The sequence below is a fragment of the Chiloscyllium plagiosum genome, unplaced genomic scaffold (assembly GCF_037043375.1).
Source record: "Chiloscyllium plagiosum isolate Xiang-an unplaced genomic scaffold, Cpla_swu_hap1 HiC_scaffold_20, whole genome shotgun sequence".
NCBI lineage: Eukaryota > Metazoa > Chordata > Chondrichthyes > Orectolobiformes > Hemiscylliidae > Chiloscyllium > Chiloscyllium plagiosum.
In genome coordinates, this window is record NW_028270158.1 from 75855611 (window position 1) to 75873673 (window position 18063).

The following is an 18063-nucleotide window of genomic DNA, read 5'->3' on the forward strand; positions in this document are numbered from 1 at the left end:
CAAAAAAATTCCAGGACAAGTTGTCCCTCTTCAGCTCTTGAAACAGCCTGTGACCATGTACAGCAAGACGTGGACAACATTCAAGACCGTGCTGTTAAAGTCTGGGTAACATTTATGTAAAAGCACAGTACATTTCCACAGTAAAAGGAGGAGTTCAATCAGCACCTCAATTTGGTTTCACAAAAATGTGGGGAAGCCATTCATCCCACCAAAACTACTGGGCAACAGAAGCATAGACCATTCAGTCTCTCCTGCCTGTTGCACAGGAAGACAGGGAGTCTGCTCTCTCCCACATGTCACGTGCATGGGAACAGAAAGAACCATTTCACACCCGGAGTCACTTACAAAGGAACAGGAAGAGGTTATTCAGCTTGTCAAGCCACTAACACAGGAACAGGAAAGTATCAGAAATGCTCCAACATCACAAACAAATGGAGCAAGGGCTGCACAGACAGACTGCTCCAAATTGATCCACATGGCTTAATTACTCATGGTACATATGTGTTACTTCAACATGGTTTTCTGGCAGTCGGAATGAAGCCAACATTTTTTAGCCATTCTCCAAGTTATATTCCATCTCCAAGAAGGCAGTCCCATGGTGTCCGTGGAGGTCAGAAACCGGTGGGGAATAACTAACTGTTTCAGAATGATGGCATTTTGGCTGCTCACAGGATTGTGTACAAAGTGATATTCAATGCAGTGTCACAAAGTAACTGTGCATTAAACTGTTTAGAGTTCAGTCAGAGTCTGTACCTCTTTGTCAATCGACATGGGGACTCTACAGATGCATGTAAACTGCCGTGAATCAAACATCCAAAGGAAAGTATGAAATTTTCACCCTATTCAGCTGTTTGGGACATAATGAGTTTCTGTCCAGACCCATCAAGCTTCAACTTCTTATTCTCTCACAGCGCTACAGATTAAGCACATAGTTACTGCACTCTCTCCTCATGGTAACATCATGCCAGTGTTTAGTCTGGTCAAAATACTTTCCACGCTCTCAGTGACAAAGGGATCATTGTTTATAAAGCAGACTAAATCTTTACACAATGCACCAAATACTCTCTGAACAAAACACGATCAGTGGGAAAGATATTCTAACTTTTGTACTTCAATCATTTTGCATGAAGAGCCACATATCTTTTACTTCCTGCCCCTGTATGAATTCTGTCAGTGACTTATGACCAAGGACATCCAGGTCCTTTTCAACAAAAGCACTCGGCAACCTCTCTAGCATTTAATAAATATAAATGTATATGATGATATTTGTTGTTCACATCTGAATCATTTTTATACCTTGTGAACAGCTATTGCCCAAACACTGATCCTGCTGCCACCCATCAATTCTTCAGTCCAGAGAAAAACAGTATTCTTCTCGTATCCCCATTACTCAATTTTTAATCCATGTGGTATATATTCCACCTCTACCTACCCATGGACTCTGACATTCCCCATTCACCTGTATTCAAACATGTCAACGTCTTCTAAAAATACAAATACTCTACTCCCATTGGTTCTCAACTGTCGATGTCACAACAGACAATCTCCATAAACAGGTTTATCAAAAATCATTTCCCTTTCCTGAATCTAGGCCGAATGTACCAAATTATATAATTATTCTCCAAGTTTCTCGTTGTCACATTCCTTATAAAAGGTTCCATTTTTTTTTCTCACAGCTGACATCAAGCTATTTAGTTTTCTGTTTTCCCTCTCCAGCCTGTTTTAAACAATGAAGTTTACAATAGTTGTTTTCCAGTCTGCAGCATTCTTTCCAGAATCTAACTAGCTTTGAAGAATAACCAGTAATTCTTTCATTAGCTCTGTTTTCATCTCAATCACTCTGGGATGTAGCTCATCAGATGCAGCAACTTATGAAACTTCAATTCAACTAGATTTTCAATAACATACTCTTCATTAATTCTGGTTTCCTGCAGTTTCCCATTTTTACCAGCCACTCTGTTCCCCAATATTTCTGGAAATTAGTTTCTGTACCTTCCTCTGTGGAGATGGAACCAATGCATTCCTCTCATGAGGTAGATGGCTTCAGTTAGCTCGTGAATACATTGGAGGACTGTACTTCAGAGATGGTACAGTCAGAAAGGTTCCAGAATAAATCAGTTTAATTCATCGTGAGTGTCAGCACAGTCCTGTCCCTGGTATGAAACGACAGGTTATAATGAAGGAGGGGATACAGTGACAACCTCACCTTTGAGACAAGCTGGTTTTATACTTTACGCCTGAATGGGTGCAGCTTGGACAAATGTTCCTGGAAATCCCAGAGAGTTTAGAACAGTGCCCTGCTCCTCCCAGTTTACATAGCTTCCCTTCTTTGTAGTCTCAGCTCCATTTGTTTACCATGGACCCAGACACACTGTAAATGCAGTATTCAGAGTGGGGTCCCCAGACCCTCGGGGCTCCCTGAATGATCCCAGTAGCTGACATCACAATCCTGAGAACACCATCCACAGAGCCTTCACTGACTTTCTAGATGACAGCAGCAAGTCAATTCCCCACACCCATAGTGCATCCATTCAATGTTGAAAATGTCTCGGTCTCCTCAGTTTTGCTTCTTGGCTGAGAAAGCTGTTACATCTCCACACTGTCGCACAGTAACAGTTCCTCTCTCCAAAGAAGCAGTTGACAATGGAATATTACGTTTCTCTATATCTCAGCGACTATAAGTATTGCTGATGGAGTTGATCACTACACTCAGAGACGAGAGATAGAGGGAATATAACTCACGGTAAGCAGTGGCGTCCCATAATAAATATGATATTCAGGAATATGTGAAAAGGGGAAATGTTAGAATAACTTCCCATTCTGTTTTCCTTCCAGTCCATCATCAGCAATCCTTTAGCTTGCTTTACCTTTCTCTCTCTCTCTCTCTCTCTCTCTCTTACACACACACTCTTTCTCTCTCTCTTTCTCTCTCTCTTGCTGGACATCATCTATTCAACACAAACCTCCCGCTAACCCTTCCAACCATCCCTGATACAATATTACTTTTTCCCAGTTGCATTCAGTTTTGATAGGTTCACTGAACTCGAAACGCTATTTGTGTTTCTTCCGACAGACTGCCATACCTGCTGAGATTCTCCAACATTCTTTCAGACGGTGGAGAATTTTATTTCAGATCACCAGCATTCACATTTCCTTGTTGTTGTTACGCGGGATGCCAGCATCACTGGCAAGGGCAGCATTTGTTGTCCATCCTAACTGCCCTTGACCACGCGGCCATTTGTCAAGGCAATATGGAGGCAACCACATTGTTGTGGATCGGAGGTGACACTTAGTTCAGACAAGGCAAAAATGTTAGGTTTCTTTACCAAAGATTATCAATAAAATAAGAAAAGAAATCCTGATGTTTTGTGGTTACCATGAGTGAAATTAGGTTTCATTCCAATTTTTGTCACTGGAATTTAAATTTAGTCATCGACTATGGTAGGATTTCAGACAATGCTTCTGGAGTCATAACCCGTGCCTCTGAATTACAGTCAGTGACATTATTACTCTGATACAGTGATACAGAGTCCCTGTTGTGAAGTAACTGTAGAGACAAGAACAAGTTTGTGGTCAAACTATTTGTAACTGGAAGAGAGGTCAGTAGAGAACTGGAGCGATAAAATCTGTTGTTAACGAAGGGGTAGATGATGGCGAAGTCAGCAACAGAACTCAGGCAGAGCTGGTGATTGGGGATATTATGAAGGTGGGTGTCGGCAGGTTTGATCACAGAGAGAATATGGAGACATAAAACAGTTCACGGTAAAAAGAAGACTCAAGGTTCCGAACAGTCTTATTCCTTCTCAGTTGTTTATGAGTAAGGAGTTTGGAAATGCAGGAGAAGGAAGTGGCATTTGTGACTGAAAGTTTATGTATTTGTTAAATATAATCAACCAGAATAGCAAAACTTTCAGCACCATTTATAGAATCGACAGAGCTAGACTTACCAGGAACACCAATAATGGCGAGGGTGGGATAGTACCCAGCTTGAATAATCAACAGTACGGCTTCTATCCGCAACTCTAACCGTGGCCAATCCCGAGAAAGATAGTAAAGACCCCAGGATAAACTCCTGTCCATTGTTGGAACGTTCCAGTCTAATATTCTCAGATTCTGATCCATTGTTGGACCATTCTAATGTTCTCAGATTCTGATCTCTCTCTCTTTCTCTGTAGCTGCTGATCCCAGTCTTGTTGAGGTTGACTCTGTGCCAAATATTTTGGCATAACAAGGTGAAGTAAGTCCCTAATTATGGAAGAGGGAAATCGTCCAGTGACCCAGTTAGATCCAGGAAGACCGATATTAATCACAGTCACTGAACAAACAGTTCCAGTTAACCCATTTCACGGCAACTCTGATATATCACAATAATGCTTGGTGTGGCTGGGATTTTGATATCGCTGATTATTGGGCTCATGGCACATCTCCAGTTGTAAACATAGAGGTGAGGGAGAGAGAGACAATTCTTTCTCTTCACAAGCTCGATGATTCTGCTGTGTTTTGGTAGTATTGGAATTGCTGGGCTCCCGAGGCCGTCTGTGTCTGATCACCAGGCTTGCTTCATCTTTCCGTTTTATTTATTTATGTTTAACTTTGACTTTTGTCTGTCCAGCATTAAACGGCTTAGGTGGGATTAGGCATTTTTGAGAGACACGTACAGGGCCATAGACGATGTAGATACAGTCCATTCCTTGTGTTCTTGCAGCCGCGGCCTGGTCCTGTGGAGTGATCGTCAAACTCTCACAGAATCAGGATTCTTAGTTTTACCTTTTGCCAGTTATTGCTGGAGTCTTAGCAGAATTGGAAGGCAGGAAATCTCTCCCGGGTGCTACACACTGTCTCTGTGATTTCTCTCCGAACTGTCTTTTGATGTTCTTTCCTCCTGGATTGGAGAACTGCATGTCAGACAATCTGTTTCCTGCATTTGTTTTATGACATTTGTATGCTTATTGGATGATACCATATTGGAGCAGTTACTGTATAGTAGTTAAATAAACTATTATTCTGCTAAGTTTTCCAACAGAATTATGTTATTGCAAGCTCCTCTTCCTTTTGTTGTTGTCTTTTATCAACAGTTTTCGAATAAATTGTGCTTTGCTTAATGTCGAATATTTTGACCAAATAAATTCTATCTCAAACACAGCACCTCACATATACCAGCGGAATGGGCCGAGCTGGGGGAGTGATAATCATGTCAGGAATTATATCGGATACTCAATCCACCTCTCAGATCCAGCCCAGACACGTATAAGCCCAGATGAGATACCTGCTCAGCATGAAGCACTGCGTAGACCAGGCTAGTGTACTGCTCAGCAATCCGTCGAGGATTGAACACTACTTAGAGCTCACCAGTTCACGACTTATCTGTCCAACAGTGCACTGATCTATAAACTTGTACTAGATGATCTGTTCAGCACAGGGCGCTGTACAGAACACACAAAGGCATTGTTCTATACACACGGAATGGATATCTGTGCAGCATGGGGAGCTGTGCAGTGAATAGCGGTGAATTTATCTATTAATCTGGAGCAGTTGCCTTCTCAGTATACACAGCTGTGTACACCAATCGCTGCATTGCTGAGTAACACCGTGTTAGATCACTGTCCAGCGTGGGGAAATTTGCAGCTCATGCTGGAAGAGACAGGATATGCAGTTCCCTCCATTTACAGTTCCATATCTACATTGTGGCATGACACAGGGCTGCTGTGGATGTGAAACTCACTGCCAGAGAGAGATGGGAGGAGCTTGGTTAAAAGAGAGGGGGAGATTGAGATAGAATTTCAGAGAAGGATCTGATGGTAGGTTAAAAATTATGAAAGGAAAACGTTTCGATAGCAGCTTGCAATATAGGCCACTGTTTACAGGAATGGTGGGTGAGCAGGATATTGGTGTAAGTTAAGATGATGGAGAGTTTTGGATAAGCATTTGTCCTGCAGCTTTGTAATTGGGAGTAGGGTCAGAAGAGTCTTCGACTCATTGGGCTGAATCTGACAATAGTTTGTCTCAGCGCCATTTTCATTGAGTGTGACAGAAGGATTGTCTGCACGAGGCTGAGCTAGTTTCCTGGTGTTATCAAATCGAACTCACCTCATTAACTATCCACCCCACTCCATGGTGTCCCTCTCATTCAATGCCAGCCCGATTCTCCCACCCATCATGTCTGGAGGTACACACCATCTCCCGGATGCCCCTGGATATTCAGTGATCCCTGGTACTGTTGCCATCATTAAAAGGCCAATGGGCACACGGTTGAGCTTTCTCAGTTTGGAGCTGCCCTGTATAGTTTACCGAGCAAGGTAGATAAGGGGAAAGTACACCACAGGTTGTCGACAGGGCACGGAGGTGCCTGGTGAATAGTCTAGTACAGAGGGGGATAATTCTCTTCCCAGAGAGAGCTGCACCACCAGACCCACCGAGCATGGTCTGAGCACACCACCCAGCTCAGTGCAGTACCTGCGGTCCGAAGAAAAGTCCAGCAATACTGGAAAAGCACCTTCCCCGCTCTGTCAGGATACGGGACACCGTATTCTCTCTACTCTCTCACACAATCTGTATATCTGTTGGCGCCTTCACCAGAATAAGGCTCCATGACTCTCACCACTGCAATGCAGCACCTTCTGTCTGTCTCTCTCTCTCTCTCCTCAATCCTACGCAATACCTCCACATGATTATACAATGTTCTTATGAGTACAGTTTCTAGAATTCTCTGGATGATATCATTTGTACAATGTTCCAGATAATTTTAAAAATAATTCAACTTTAGCAAAATGTTCAACCCCCAGTATGTGACACATCAGAGGAAGGAGCAGAGTTTTACTTTTTTTGTACAATCACTCAGGATGAAAGTGCATCATGAGGACATTAAGCCGCTCAAATATGCTCCACTATTCAGACAAAGGGAGAACCTAAACACTTGAAGACTCACTCTCTTCTTGAAGACAGGCGCCACATTGGAGTTTCGCCAGTTTCACTGGGGCACTCCTGTAATCCCGAGAGTTATGGAATATTTCACACAGTGTCACCAGTCACTCTGCAACCACTTCTATTAAAACAAGCTATGAATTGCTGATGAGCTGTTTACCCTGGTCTTTTCTGTTTGAGGAAAAGCCTTGTTCGTTTTGTTGGAGACAGTGCAAAACTTTCATCTGATTACAATTTTGTTTATAATACTGAAACACGTTGTGCATTCCCCTGTGAGGAAAGATGTAAAATACTGTTTTAAATTCTCTGCGTGTTCCCTGAAACCAGTTCCCCAGTCACATCCTCCAGGTGTCCCATATATTTTTTCCTGCCTTTCTTCCAAGGATCACACGCACATCATGAACGTTTTTTTATTCGATATGAGAAAACTCTTGTGGTTAGTTTTTCTTTTCATATTTCTTGCCAGTTTTGGAAATTTTTTTTGTATTTTGTTTTGTACAATCTGCTTCTGGTTCCAAAAGCAAACTTCCCAAATGTGGCCGACGCTAGAACTCACCAATTTGAATTCTTTAGTTTGTGATTGATTAGTATCCTTCACAGCCTTTGTGTATCATGGGGGCGTTCATCTTCACATCTTCATATCATCTTCTTTTTGACCAGAGTCAATAATAGCTGAGCGTTATTAAGCAGTACCTGCTTAAATGTTCCCCCACCCACCACACATCTGCTGACCTTCACCTGTGTCTATTTTCACACTCCGTATTTGATCAGATATATTACATAAATCTGCATTTGAAATGCCTGGCTCTTTTCAGTCATTCAGGGGGAATCTACGTATGTGGCTGAGCACATGGAGAGTGACTCCATTCTCTCAGTTTTTCTCGCTCTCTGATTTCTGTTCAATGATGTCACATTCCAGTGGGAAGCTTCCTACATGACATCCTTTTCTCTCAAACAATAAATCCCCTCACTCTGATGGACTGAGCCTTCAGCTGTGACTGTCCCGTCTCCCTCACTTCTGCCCTCACTCCATCCCCTCCTTCGCAGAACAATGATAGATCTCCCCTTGCCCTCACTTCCTACTATTCAACCACAATATAATCTCTCAGTCTACCATTACCATGAAGCTGATCTCCGGTTCAGTGATGAGTGTGGGTGAACCTGCCACGGTCAGGACCGTGTGTACCTAAACCTGATGACAACCCATTCAAGCTACCGCACTTACTGCTTACATTAACAAACAGCAGAACTAACATCTGATAGAGAGGGCGCAATGACCTCAAGGCTGTGACCATTTCTTTTAAAACCAGCTGTGAATTACTGCTGGCCTGTCTACTCTTGCTCTTAACTGTTAGAAAAATCCTTTTTTCTTTTGTTAAAGACGGTTCAAGAACTTCCCTCCTATTAGCATTTTGTTTACATCATTGAAATACTTAATGTGCCTTCCCCGTGTGGAAAGATATAAAACATGGGTGTAAATTATCTGTCTGTTCCCTGTAGCCAATTCTTCAGTCACACCCTCCAATTATCTGCAATATACTCTCCTGACGTAATTTCTACCTAAGGTCACACACTCATCTTGACCTTTTTATATGCCCGGAGAAGTTCGTGCTGCTTGTTTTTGTATTTCTTGCCAATTTACTACATCATGTCTTTTCTCCCCTTTTCCTCGCTTTCTAAATTGATACAGTCACATAGCACACAAACAGACCCTTTGCTCCAACTTGTCCATGCTGACCAGGTTTTCCAAACTAAACTAGTCCCATCTGTTTGCATTTGGCCCATATGCCTCTAAACTTTTCCCATTCATATGTTTGTCCTAATGAGTTTTAAATGTTGTAGCTGTACTTGCATCTCCCACTCTTCCTCTGACAGCTCATTCCATATACACACATCACCCTCTGTGTGAAAACATTGACCCTTCGTCCATTTCAAATCGTCCCTCTTTCACCTTAAATCTATGCCTTCTATGGTTGAACTCCCCCATCCCGTGGAAAAGACATTGGCTGGTCACTCTATTCATACTTCTCGTGAATTTATAAACTTCTACAATGTCATCCCTCAACCGCCTACATAATACCTGTCATAACTTTACGAACAAGCATTTAAAGATTAGCACAGCACATTTCCACAGTAAAAGGATTCCCTGAAATAAACATTATAAATCTGGCCCTCCACTAATGCTCATCAATAGTATCCTTGAGAGCTTTTGTCAACCACTGGAGGAGAGGACTCCATAAATATCACCATTCTAAATAACGGGACAGCCCTGTACATCAGTGTAAAAGACATGGTTGTATTATCTGCATCATCCTCATCCAGAAGTGTTGAGTTGATGATCCACCTCACCCTCGCCATGCTGCCTGCAGAATCATAGATGCCAGTCTTTATTCAATCTGATTCACTGTATGTGACATGAAGAAACAGGTGAACACAGTAGATATGACACAGGCAATGGGCCCTGACCCCATTCCTGCAATAGGACTGAAGACTGGTGCTACACAACATGCCGTGTCCCTGGGGAAGCTGTTTCATTCCAGCACGAACTCTGACATCTCCCTGGCAATGTGGAAAATTACTCAACTATGTCCAATCCCATAACAAGGTATTAACTATAGTCTGACCATTTACCACGCCCTGAGTCCCGTCGCGATAGTTATGTTGGTGGGAGTTATTTTTGGACAGAGCTGTCAAACAGCACAGAAATAACCAGCTCAGTGTGGTTTCAGATAAATCTCCATGAGGAGATAACGTTGTTGTGGAAAAGTCGCTGGTTTACTAATCCAGACCAGGCTAATGCTCTGGCAGCTGGTGGAAGTTATTATTAATAAAATATCGGGATGTAAAACCTGGAGTCATTAACAGTGACCTTGAAGCCAATGTCGATTGTAAACACCAATTTCCTTCCTCAATGTCCTTTCAGGAAGTGAGTCTCCCGTGCTTTCCTGGTCTGGCCTAAACGTGACTCCAGACACACAGACATGTGAAGCACTCTTCAATGGTCTCGGAAACGGCCAAGCAAGACACTCCATTGTATCAAACTGCTCCGAGGTCTTAAAAAATAAAATGGGACAGAGCACCCGGCACCAGCCTCAGTACTTGAACGGGAAACACTATCCTATTGACCCTGCGGAGACCTCCTTCCTAACATCTGAGAGCTGGTGGCTTTCCCACAGACTGCACAGAAACATTGGGAAAGGAGTAGGTCATTCAACACACTGAGCATCCTCCATTCTAGTTCATGGTGAAAATATCCTCAAATCAGTTTTCCCCACACAGTGTTCATATCCTTTAGTATGTTTAAACATCGGAACATATAAAATAGGAACTACTGTATTCGCTTTGGTCCATAAATTTGGATCCTCCATTCAATATGCAGGCAGTTATCCAATAAGGTGTGTTTATGAAACGCAATTTCGCTGCAAAACATTTAGTGAATTGCGCCCCTTTCTTTATAAAGCGAACTCCCATTCACTGTTATGGGAGTCCGTCTCTGGCACCAGCTGAACAGCAAATCCCAGCCTCAGGATCCCTCTGATTGCCAAATGCACCCTCAGTGTGTTCAGCTAAAGCAGGAATGTAATCTGCCCTGCAAGCCTTGAAACTGAGCCTGAATGTGGGATTTGTGGTCTACATTTAGAAAGAACTTTATTTCAAACCGGGAGGGGAATATCTTGGAGAGAACTGGAATTCCGCATCGGCATCACGTGGTCAGTCAGCTCGCGCGCTTTCTGGTGAAGATCTTGGTGAAAGGTACAGTGCTGTAGTCAGTGACTGTAGTGTTAAAGTGTGACATTTACTGTATTAATTCATTACAATATACGGTTTAAAGATTTATGTAGCCTGTGCTATTGTTTGTGTTATACTGACTATTATTTTTGTTTTGATTTTTACTGGTAATTTTGAGGGTTCGCACCGAAGCCTCTTTTTCCCATTGGCCCTATTATTTATATTGCTATAATAAGGTGTTCCACAGGAATACAGCTGCCACATTATTGAATAATTGCCTGTAATGATTGCTGACTCTATATCGCCACACAAAACTCCTGCACTCTCCCCATTCCTTCTGTGTCTTGAAATCCTTATTTATATTCAGTACCTCAGCTTTCACAGCCTGATCAGGGAGAGAATTCCCCAGGTTCACCAGTCTCTGAGTGCAGACATTTAGTCACATCTCAACATACTTTGGCCTGTCTGTACCTAACACTGTGACCCCGTGTTTTCGACATCCCGCCCAGGGGAATTCTCATCCCTGCTTCCAATCTGTCTCACACTGTCGGAGTTTTATATCGTTCACCCCTTTTCTTAAACCTCATGGAATGCAAGCACAGTCACCCAAAACGCTGCTCCCACACCAAGCTTGTCATCCCAGTGATCAGTCTGGTCATCCTTCACTGCTCTCCCTCAATGTCAGGTTTGTCCTTCATTAGATACGCAGACCAAAACTGCACACAGTACTGCACAATGGTCGAGATGGAGTGTCACCAAGGCTCTGTACAGCTGCAGTAAGACACCCTTACTCCTGGACTCAAATCCTCCTGAAATGAAGGTCAGCACACCATTTGTTTTCAACAATGTGTGTTCCCTCTGACAGCTGAGCCTACTCTAACCTGACATGGAACCTAACAGCAGGCTGGTAAAATATTGATGTTGCTATACAGGATCTTAGTGAGATGATATCTAGATAAAGTGCACAGATTTAATCTCCTCATTAAGAAAGGGTATTGGAATTAACTCAGAGATTATTCCCTCAACTGATTTCTGCAACGAAGGTGTTAATCATAGAATCCCTGCAGTGAGTAAGCAGGCCATTTGACACATCGACATGCTGATCCTCCAAAAGCCATCCCATACAAACCCCACTCCCCACCCCGCTTCCCAACTCAATCTCTGCAACCTGGCATTTTCCATGACTAATGCATCTAACAGGCACATTTTGGAACTGTGGGAGGAAACTGGAGTACCCGACAGTGACCCTTGCAGGCACAGGGAGAATGTGCAAACTCCACGCAAACAGTGACCGAGACTGAAATTGAACCCAGTTATCTGGTGCTGGGAGACAGCTGTGCTAACCACTGAGCTAACCACTGTGGGCAACGCAATTGCCTGCACAATTCAACACTCGAAATGTGGCAAAACAGCAGGGAGATTCCATAAGTCCCCAAACTTGTCATTGAGCAACAGGAGGAGGACAGCCACAGGACATGCAAGACATCGAAACTATAGTGTAGGAAGACCAGGAGGGCATTCAACCCATCGGGTGTATCCCATTCCGCACTGCTCCCACACTGGATCGCTGTTGTGCCTGGAAGACAGTGGAAAAGAGGAGGATTAGACAGAGCAGAGGGTGTTACAGTGTTTGAGGGAGCTATATGGGATGGAACAGGTTATCTGGGGAGCTAGGCAGACCTGCAGTAACTAAAGAACGTTACTGGAAGATACAGAGAGAGTTGTAGACACTGAAGAAGGCAAAGGAAATAGAGAGATGGTAGCTTGTTCATGACGGAGCTTTGTAGAGTCTAAAGGGCTTTTTCTGAACTGGTTACGGTGATGTGTGGACTTCACAAAAGCAAATTGACATCCAGCAAGTGTTGTCTGACCCTGGAGACTTGATGTGACAGACTTGGATGTAAAAGACTTGGATGTGACAGAGTGAGAAGACTTGCAGTAACTTGTGGGAGTACAAACCTTTGGGGCACTGGTGGTTTTCAAGGACCCCCAGGACACGAGGAGATGCAGAAAATGGGAGCATTCCAAATAGTGGGATTGTAGGGGCTGTAAGTCCTGTGATGTGTAAGGAGGAAGATAATGGCCAAATCTAGCACACGTAACCATTGTAATTACAGAGATTTAGGAAGGGAAGCTGTGCTGTCATTGATTACAGTTATATGGAGAGTAACAGAACCTGAAGGGATTACAATTTTAAAAAGGGAGAGATTTTGGGTGATCAGAAGTTTAAACAAGAATAAAGAAATTTTAGTGATCTCTAGCACAGATGGGAATTGAGGAGGTGAGATATTGTGAGGAACTATAAGAGTTATACGTCGGGGAAGATGTCAGATATAAAAGGGAGAGCTGCATTATCTGTCTGCAGTTACAGACGTGAGGAGTGTTGTAGCGCCTGCTGGAAGGGACACAGATAACAACAGTTCCAAGGTTGGTGCAGTGGCTCAGGAAGGCAGCTCACTACCACCTCCTCAGGGACAGCTCCAAATCAACAATAAATGTTGGCTCTGCCAACACAGCTCATGTCAATGAATGAGTGAAGGAAGGAATAAAATATCTACAAGTAGCACTGAGGTCACTGAGGAAGGCTCTTTCAACAGCACTTCCCAAAATCGAAACCACTATACCCTGGAAGGACATGAGCTCCCGGTGCACAGGAACACCAGAATTTCCAAGGCACGTTCCATCCTCCCAGCACTGTGTCTGGCCCTACACACAAAGGCCTGCAGTGGGTCAGCAAGGCAGCTCACCACCACCTTTTCCAGGGAATTACTGATGGGAAGGTAATGGTGAAACTCTGCCGTTTACAGCCAGACAGAAAAATAAATCCAGCAGTGGGTGTGAAATGAAATTTCCATTTCAGGACAATATGCTGAACATGGATAGAGTATTTGTCTGATTGGCACAAGTCAGAGAGTGTGAAGAAAGGGGTCTTTTTCACGATGGGAACTGGTGATGAGGGGAGCTCCGCAGGGGTCAGTGTTGGGACTACACTCTACACACTATACATTAAGAGTCTGGACAAAGGATGTGAAGGGGTACGAGAAATGGGTTTCCAAGAAAGATCCCAGGGATGAAATTCGTGCCATATAAGGAGTCTCTGGGTCTGCACTTGATGAAGTTTCAGAAGCTGTGGCAGAATCTCATTCAAACTTACAGAATACTGAGGGGCCTGGATGGAGTGGACGGGAAGAAGACATTTCCACGAGAGGAGAGACTGGGGGTTCAGGGCACAGCTTCAGACTGAAGGGACGACCCTTTCGAATAAAGGGTGGCACAGTGGCTCAAGAGGTGGCACAGTGGCACAGTGGTTAGCACTGCTGTTTCACAGCACCAGGGGTCCCAGCTTCAATTCCAGCATCAGGCAGCTGTCTGTGTGGAGTTTGCACATTCTCCCCTTTTCTGCGTGGGTTTCCTCCGGGTGCTCTGGTCTCCTCCCACAGTCCAAAGATGTGCAGGTCAGATGAATTGGTCATGCTACAATGCACATGGAACATAGTGAGAGGGAAATGGGTCTGGGTGAGTTACTGTTCGGCGGGTCAGTGTGGACTGGTTGGGCCCAAGTGTCTTTTCCACGCTGTAGGGAATCATATTAAAAAAAAGAGATGTGAAGGAATTTATTCAGCCAGAGGGTGATGGATCTGTGGAACTGACTGCCTCATGGGGTTGTGAGTGCGAAGTGATTTAGTGTATCTAACTCAGAGATAGCTGGGTTGTTTAGGAGTAAGGAGATCAAGGTTATAGGGAATAAGTGAGAGAATGGTGTTGAGAAACAATTCAGCCATAATTGAAAAGTGGAATAGACCCGATGGAACGAATGGCCTAATTCTACTCCTATAAATGATGGTCTTATGGACTTCGCTTTTTCCATAGGTTTCTAAGTGTGCAGTTATCATTTCTGGCATATCATTTACCATATATTCCAACACTTTCCTGATTATTGCTGTCATTTCTTGGTTTCAGATCAACTGCAGAAAGCTACACCACGGAGTAACGTGGGAATCCTTGTGTATAAATCCTAGTAAGTTGGCATACAGGGCCAGCATGACATAGAGAATGTAAATGGAACGCTGGCATTGATTCCAAAGGGAATGAAAAATAAAAATAATGAATGCTTGTAACAACTATAGAGGACTCCAATCAGCCCACAGTGTGAATACTGTGAACAGGTTTGGTCCCCTATCTGGAGGGAAAATGTCCTTGCATTGGAGGCACCAGGCCGGTCTTCAAAATGGACGGATATTGATGAGAAGAGGTGGAGAAGGTTGAACTTGCAGTCGTTAAGATTTAGAACGAGACAAAAGTATTGATAAAACCGAAGATGCTTGTGTTCTTACACATTCTGTCATATTCTGTACTGAGACATTGTTTCCCAGAGCAAGCATCTGTAACCGGAGATAAAGGGGAATACAGACTCAGAGAAGCTAACAGAGAAAAGTTGGGTTGTAGAGACTGGAGGATGTAACAGAGTTCGGTGGTTTGAGATCACTATTGGTGGTTAGAGATCAGATAGGTTGTCGGGCTGAAAGATGTCAAGGTGAGTTACAGGATTATCAGTCCTGAAGGAGTTACGGAGATAGGGAGGAATATAGGGACTACAGATTACACAGATAGGGTGATCATTGGAGCTACAGAGACGCGGGTGGGGGGTTTGTCGGGACTGGAGATTACACAGATAATGGTGGTAATTGGAGCTACAGGAGATACCGAGACTGGAAGGGTTGTCGAGACTGGAGATTACACAAATAGAGGTCGTATTTGCAGCTACAGAAGTTTTCAGAATAAAGGGAGGGTTGTAGGCACTGGAGATTAGACAGATTGAATGGTATTTGAAGCTACAGGCGTTTATAAAGAAGGGAGGATTAGACAGACTAGAGATTACACAGATTGGGGTGGTAATTGGAGCTACACGAGTTTATAGAGAAAGGGAGGAATGAACGGACTGGAGATTAGACAAATTGTGTGGTATCTGGAGCTACAGGCTTTTATAGAGAAAGGGAGGATTGGACGGACTGGAGATTACACAGATTGGGGTGGTATTTAGAGCTGCAGGAGTTTATAGAGACCGGGAGGGTTGGACGGACTGGCGATTACACAGATTGGGGTGGTATTTGGAGCCGCAGGAGTTTATAGAGACCGGGAGGATTCTCGGTGCTAGGAATTACACTGACATGGACAGTGGTTGGAGTTGCAGGAGTGAGTGAGATAGGGAGGGGTGAAGGGGCTAGATTAGTTCACACAGCCAGGGAGAAGTGTAGGGATTGGAGGATCCAGAGGTACTGAGGGTTGTAGAGCTGCTGGAGTTCAGAGAGTTAGTGAGGACTGTGAAGGCAGGTTTGCAGCATTCCCATCAGTTACACAGAGATGCGAAGTGCTGTTCTGGAAGAGGTTACAGAAATCAACAGGGTTGCAGACACTGGAAGATATTACAAAGACTGTGCTGTAGTATTTGAGGAGGTTACATCGACAGGATGCATTGAGGAGTTGGAGGCTGCTACAGGTGTTAAACATGTCACAAGGGATTAATAACCTTATATCGATGGGGGGATTGGAAGCTCTGGAGATAAACAATTAGAATTGCAGTAACTGAAGAATATCACAGAGATGGGCAGTAACATATGAGTTAGAGGAGTTATACCATGAGATGAGCTGTATTCAATGGAGTCAGGAAAGATACAGGGAGATCTGAAAGGAACACAAGTGATCAAAAGGACAGTGAGGCTTCTCGTTGTAGAATTGGGGTAGTTTACACAGACAGGGAGCATTTTATGGAATGGTGCTATTTACAGAGATTATGAAGTTGTATAGAATTGAGGAACGAACAGAGATATGGAAGGCTGTAGTTAATGATGACATTTGCTGATGTCGGATGCTGACGTTCTGGAAATTATATGACCAGAATGCTGGATAATCTGTCAGAGCTTACAGAGACAGGAACAGCAATAGAGCTTGGAGACACTAACACAGATAGGGAGCATTGCACACACTGGAGGAGGTTTCTGTGTTAGGGCTGGTTGTAGGGGAGTGTAAGAGCTGGAGAAGGTTATGGAGATAATTAGATTGGTGGGGAGACTGGAGGAGCTTACATTGACAGGGCGGGTGATAGCGACGGGAGGATGTTACATCGATAGTAAGTCTTGTAGAAACTGAGTGGGAGGGTCAGATGCATTGGGGTTCTTTCCACAGATCGGGGGCGTTACAGGGACCTGAGAGGATTGCGCAGATAGGGAGGATTGGAGGATGTCCACATTTTCAGAGTGTTTCAGGACTGAACAAGCTTACACAGTTAAGCAGGGATGTCAGAGCTGTCCGAGTTCACAGAGATTTGGAGGTTTGAAGGGTGTGGGGTGGGTTATGGATAGAGGGATATATTTAGGGACAGTGATATGGAACGCAGAGGGAGAGTTTAGATTAGATTCCCTACAGCATGGGAATAGGTACTTCGGCCCAACAAGTCCACACCGACCCTCTAAAGAGTAACCCACCCAGACCCACTTCTCTCTGACAATGCACCTAACACTACGGGCAATTTAGAATTGCGAATGCACCTGACCTGCACATCTGTGGACTGTGGGAGGAAACCGGAGCATCCGGAGGAAACCCACGCAGACACAGGGAGAATGTGCAAACTCCACACAGACAATCACCTAACGGTGGAATAGAACGTGGGTCCCTGGCGCTGTGAGGCACCATTGCTCACCACTGAGCCACCGTGCTGCCCCAAATTGCTGAATTACACAAGAGAGAGTGTTTGAGGTGCTGGGAGGGCTGTAGGGAGTGGAGAAGCAAACAGAGATGTGGAGTGCTATTGTGGTTTGTAAAGGGCCTGGAGGTGCTCAGAAAAGGAGCTCAGTAGGGTTGGGAGAAGGTTAATGAGGTTGTGTGATGCTATAGGCAAAGAGGCAGGTGTATTATAGGGCCTGCAGAAGGTTCCAGTGATATCATGTTCTCCTAGGGCTTGAAGAAGGTACGCAGGTGGGTATTTTGATCCAGACTGGAGGATTTTACAGTGACGGGGGCACTGTAAGTATTGTGCAAGACGACAGAAATAGGGATTATTCGACAGACTGCAGGATGTGATTATTGAGATTGGGCATGTTATTGACACTGGAGCAATTTACATTCAGGGAGAGTTGTCAGCACTGGAGTAGGTTTGAAATATACAGCGGGAATAAGGGAGGGGTGGAGGTTATAGAAGCAGGAAATTTTCTGGGAATTACAAACATACAAGATACTGTCGCAAGTGAGTTGGACAAAAAGGTATGTTTCCTTGCTGTATGACTCTATTACATGACAAGAGACAGTGTGAGAGGGGGAATACAGAACAGAAAGATCCCAGGATTCAATGCCCATCTCCTTGCGGGAGGTCTGCTTTCCCTTCTGTTGTACTGATCCTCATCAAGAGAGCACAGGCCT